The following is a 6,000-nucleotide window of genomic DNA, read 5'->3' as shown; positions in this document are numbered from 1 at the left end:
ACAAGCTGTGCATTAAAAACAAATTAAGACAGTGGTTCCCAAACTTTTTTGAATCACGGAACCCTAGAGCATCAAAATGTTTTCAAGGCACCCCTAGGTCAAATGTTTCTTATTGAGAAATTTAGAAAATAAATATTAAATTAAGTACATTGTGTGTATATGTCACAATTAGCACTGGTTTTGCCTGTTACATTGACCATAAATAATATGAATTGATCCTGGTCCACCAACCCAAGGCACCCCTGCAAGTGTCCTGAGGCACCCCAGGGAGCCTAGACACACAGTTTGGGAACCACTGAATTAAGATATTAAACTAAAAAAAATCAAAAACTATTTTTTCGCTTCTTTATTGTTTGTGTATCTGGAAAGGGCTGGAAATTAATGTTACTGAGGTTAATATTACTGTAAGGACAAAAAAAAAACGCATAAATTACGCAATTTAAGTGGTTTTTTTTTTGTCCATTTCTGAAAAAAATCCAAAGCCTTTCAACCACCGCTTGACAAAAATCCCAATCCCGGTGACGAATCCAAATCTTTGGCCCTGGCGCTCATCTCTAGTAGGAACATCTCAAGGATAATCAGTGGAAACAGGATGCACCTGAGCTCAATTTTGAGCTTCATGGCAAAGGCTATGAATACTTATGTGCATGTGATTTCTTAGTTTTTTATTTCTAATACATTTGCAATAATCTCCCAAAATTTTTATTTCACGTTGTCATTATTGGTTATTGTGTGTGTGTAGAATTTTGAGTGAAAAAATGTATTTATTCCCTTTTGGAATAAGGCTGTAACCTAACAAAATTTGGACAAAGTGAAATCCAGCATTTAACTTGTCAGTTAGGAGCTGATTGGTCCACTATCACTTTATCACTTCACCAGGGTTAATAAATCTTCTGCATTGTTACTGCGATATTCAGATGATGTTAACTGCTTTGTGTCCATGGAGGCATATTTGCTATTCTTCTTTCGCAGTGAAGCTTTGTGGTAAAAGACAGAGGGTGGGATGCTCTAAAGCAGTGGTTCCCAACCCTGGTCCTCAAGTACCCCCAACAGTGCACGTTTTCCAGGTCACCCAGCAGGTGCACAGATTATTCAGGCACATTTTAAAAGAGCCACAGGTGGAGCTAATTATAGCACTTGTGATTCTGTGTGGAGACCTGAAAAACGTGCACGGTTGGGGGTACTTGAGGACCAGGGTTGGGAACCACTGCTCTAAACATAAACACGGGTTTTTACCACATTTTTACCTTCCATCGGGGCAGCTTTTGCTGGCAATACCCTGTAGAAGCCCATGGGCTCCTCTCTGCAGTGCTGATTAGTATGAATACGGTAGCCAGCGGAGAGGGGCAGTGGATGTTAGAGCATCACACCCAGGGTGTCTGAAAACGTGGAGGAGTCTTTTGAAATAAGAAACACTCATTTTGTGTTGGGATGTATTGCACAGCGACAACATTAAGCTCTTGTAGACAAATTACCAATCATTTGGATGAGCGGATTGACCACGTGTCCCTCATATACACTGAGCTTGTAGATTGCTGTGCATTTGCTCTTCTATGGGATTAGTAGCTCAGGTAACTTAAATGTTAAACTGCAACCCGACAATCCAAACACTTGCAGGAGTGTTTAGCCATTTATCAGCTAATGCTCCTACATACACTTATATAGAATTGTTAGCCCACTTAATATCTGGTCAGGATAGCCATCAATGATTCAAAATCATCTAGGGTTTATGGCTGATGATGAATATTTTTGCCATCAATGGGGGAGAACCAGATGGTTTCCCGCCATCGATGGCACAGCAAAACCAGTTTTGGGTTTTTGTTTTTTTTCGAAGTGCCGGGACACGCATATCTCCTTCTCCTGACACCCATGAAGCCCCTGCCCCCATCTTCTGATTGGCCCACGGGCCAGTCAGTCAAAGACAATGGATTACCATTGATAGGTAAAACTATTGATGGTCATCCATCACATATTTGATTTCTATCGATGGCCAGTCCAATATCACCATCTATGTCAGCCAATGATGGCGATTGCACCAATGGCCATCACTAATATCTGGTGATAGGATCGATAATTGTATAGGTGTGTACCCAGCTTTATATAATTTAAGGAGACAGACATAAAGTTGATGATAGATAGATAGATAGATAGATAGATAGATAGATAGATAGATAGATAGATAGAAGAGAATGGTATGAAATTAATACATTATAAATCACTAGAAATTACTTTATGAATAGAAAATCTGGAATCGAATGGAATGAATCCTGGCACGTTGCCTCTGTCTTTTCAGCACCATGGACAAGGCACCCATCATCAGAAGTGTCCAGACGCAGTGAAAGGGCTCTGTTGAAAGGCATGGCTGTGTAGTTGTCACTCTTGGTCACGTTATTGTGATAAATGAAAGGTTAGCTAAGACATGGCCCTAGCAACCAGATTTCCTCTACAAACTGGAGGCGGTGCCTCAGCCTGCTCGGAGTGCTGTGGCCAGTGATGCACCTGCTGCTGCTGCTGGCGCATGTGTTGGGTCTATTAGCGAGGACTTCCACTAGAGAAGCCCATCACACCGCTCTGCTTGTCCCCTGAGTGCGAGGAGGAGAAGCGGAGGGGCTGCTGTACACAGGGGCGGGCTGTGGCTATTGCAGTCTATGCTGCATACACAGGGAACGGCGATGTGTGAAGTTGCGAGCTCCGGGAACACCGGGATGACTGCCATGCTCACTTCTTGAGGCTTTTTTATTATTATTATTTGCTACTATTTGCAGAAGTGGGGACCTGACTCCGGGCTGGTGATCTCCGAGCTGTGATCCGTATGTACCGTACATAGCCGTAGCCAGGGAGAGCAGGAGGAGTTAGGGACATGCCTGTGACGGTACCAGGAGAGCGCGGCGGAATGTAGAGGAGCAGATCCCGTTGCAGATTAGGAACATGCCTGACTGCACATGAGTCACATTAATGCGAGTATAGTAATGTGCTGGAGATGAATGGAGGAATAGGAATGTACAATGGCTATAAGGAATAAACACGCGCTATAGGACCAACCTGGGTATGTAATTTTCTTTCTTTGGGCAAGAGATTGCTGACAGGTATGTATTCATTTCCCCCACCCCCATCCCCCAGAATTCTCCATTGTCTAACTTGTATTTGATTCATTATTCATTCATTATTGTATCAGCAACCCATGTTATATTGTAGCTTGCATCCTACCATTGCCGACCATTTGCTAGGAGGCGATGGCTTGCACTGTTACTACAAGCTGGGGGTGGGGGGGAGTACTGTACTACTATGCCGGTGGCTGCATGACATTGTACTTCAACGTTAGCATGCAAAGTTCAAGCGTGGGGAAAGTCACATTTTGTGGAGGGCAGTGTGTAAAGCATGCATTATGGAGATGAAAGGGTTAAATTTGACTTATGAGGCCAGTGCTTACTGCAGAGACCCATTACCAGTGCACCCAGCCGTGCAACCCTGAGACGCCTTTATAGAGAAGCCCAGGATCTGGGTGACAATCATCAAAGGGAGTGTAGCTGATACATTGCAATTCTATTTACACTATATCCAGCACACAAACACACACACTGTATCAACACATACACAGCTGCTGGCCGTGCATCACGTCAGGCAGGGATCGTTTGGTAGTAGAGCTGCTGCTGATGTAAAATACTTTTTTTTTCTAGTTCACCATAGGATTAGTATTAAATTGAGATTTACAGATGCTTATGCATTTCTGCTCCTTGATTAATCTTTCAAGATGAACACCCTGCAGTTTATCTGTAAATATCAGCCACGGTACTCTGTAGATTATTCTCCCGAGCAATTGTCATTCAGATTAAATTGTGATTTGGGCTGAACATGATAACATAACTGGAAACAATTAGCACTTTGAAGTGGAAACAAGCTGGACTAGACCACTGCACAGTCAATTTAAAGGGCAAGCAGCTGTATCACAACCACACTCTTACAACTAGCATGAAAAAAAGGAAAATATTATAGGAATTTAGACTATTTTCTTTTCTTGACTATATCTCCAATAAAGACATCAGCCATAGAGCTTACTTCGAAATTCTGTCATTTGCTGTGTGTAAGAATGATCACATTATGAGGCAGAGGTGAACCTGTGTGGCATGCCATTTCAGTACAGTCTGGCTTACAAAGGGTTAATGTTATTTGGCTGGCAGATAAATGCTAATACTAATCATATGTTTGGTTGCTCAGAAATGTAAACACCTGAGTCCAGCAATGGATGAGACCATGATTTGAAGCGGAATTCCTGGCTCACTGAATGCAGTGCCTTCATTCCATTGGTCTATTAACATTTAACTGCTTCTTTCACTTCTTTTGATCTCAAAATCCAATCTTCCAATGCTCATCTGTATTCAGTTAGCCCGGAATACAGATTGGATTTGCCTGATGTAATATGACTTGCAGGCATTAATGTGACTGTGCTGTCCCTTCACTTTAACTTAACCCATCTGAAAGTGGGAATCCCAGCAATCTTGCAGAAAATGAGAAGTGATTGATAATGTTCCACTGTAATATTCTGTAGCTTATCAATTTACAGGCAAAGATGATGGAACGTTAGGATTATACTACTCTATGTAAAAATGTATATTCTTTTCATTGTGTGCTTTGCCACAATGTAAGATTTCTTTTTTTTTTACCTTTCCATAAGTGTTCTTGTTATATTTATTGACAATAGAACATCGACAATTTGTAAGGTTTTCTGCATCTCCAGGTGTTGGGAAATAAAACCTATTGAGATAAGAGCTGTACAACTTCCCTGCACACCATACTGGATGGCTCTTTTAGCATTTTGTAGTAGTAGTAGTAGTATACTGTAAGAATGCAAAGTCCTGTAAGTTGTTAAAAGCTTATATTAAAAAAGTGCTGGTTAGCATTGTGTATATTGTTAAAGATTGTCAGCCTTGTGTACAGTTACATTAGTTTTGTTTCTAAATTAGACTAAACACATGTAGAAAAAATTATTTGGATTTGTTTTTAAAGGATATATGTACTAAGCCATGGAAAGAATGCTATGGCTGGGGATTAAGTACCAACCAACCAGCTCCTTATTGTATTTGTTAAGCACAGCCTTTAACATAGCAGTTGGAAGCTGATTGGCTGATTTGTCTCTCCAAGTCATTGTACATAGATCTCAATTAAGGTGCGTACACACGGGGGAGATATATTGCTCAGCAATATATTGCTCAGTTTCTCCTTTTCATCAGCGACCAGCGATTAGAATGGGGCTGAAAACAGGAGCACGCACGATAAGTCACCGGGGCACACTCCCATCACTGGCAATATGGTCGCCAGCGACCATATTTCCAGCGACTATAGCCCATATCCCTGCCGTGTGTACACGGCTTTACTTTTGGTGTATGTAATCAGTAGTTCCCGAACTGTGTGCCTAGGCTTCCTGGGGTACTGAAAGGCTCTTGCAGGGGTTCATCAGGCTGCTGGACCAGGGCCAAATCAGATTTTGTTGTGGCCAAGTTGATACTTAAAGACATTGCTAGTGGCTGCCAGTCCTGAAATGAGGGCAATCAGAATCACAACTATACACCACCTAACCAACCCAAGGATGACCGGTAGACACAATTTACTTAATTTCAAATTTTGTTTACAAATATTTGAATACAACTTTTATCGTATGTGTGCCATAAACAAAAAAAATGCTCATACTCCAGAGCGTCATGATTCAAGAAAATTTGGGTACTACTGTCATAAAGGTTAATGATGAATGGCACTGTAAATGCTAGCTAAAGAGACCTTTAAAACCTTGCTTTAATGTAGACCTTTCAGGTCCATTCGTAAGAAGGAAACAGATCTCAATTAGAAAAAAAAATGCACTCTACCTACAAATCTTCACAGTCTAAAGGGGCATGCACCAGTTTTATGATCTTGAAAAGTGTTGAGAACATTAATATTCATTAGCTACCCATGTGTTCTCATCATTAAAGCCTCACACACACACTCATGTTTATCACTAATATTGCA

General features: G+C 41.3%; 1 protein-coding gene across 1 annotated transcript in view; it reads left to right on the top strand.

Moving 5' to 3' along the window:
- The first annotated feature begins 2,477 nt into the window (after nt 1–2,477).
- The window catches only part of UNC13C (unc-13 homolog C), a 536,500-nt gene continuing 532,977 nt past the window's right edge, over nt 2,478–6,000 (top strand). Inside the window, exon 1 of the mRNA XM_083183881.1 lies at nt 2,478–3,086. The gene's annotated coding sequence lies outside the window, so the exon portion shown is untranslated. The remainder of the gene's footprint in view (nt 3,087–6,000) is intronic.

The sequence above is a fragment of the Crinia signifera genome, chromosome 4 (genome assembly GCF_055691185.1).
Source record: "Crinia signifera chromosome 4, ASM5569118v1, whole genome shotgun sequence".
In the NCBI taxonomy this organism is placed as follows: Eukaryota; Metazoa; Chordata; class Amphibia; order Anura; family Myobatrachidae; genus Crinia; species Crinia signifera.
Note: the sequence above shows the minus strand (reverse complement) of the source record. Positions and strands in the feature narration are given on the sequence as shown.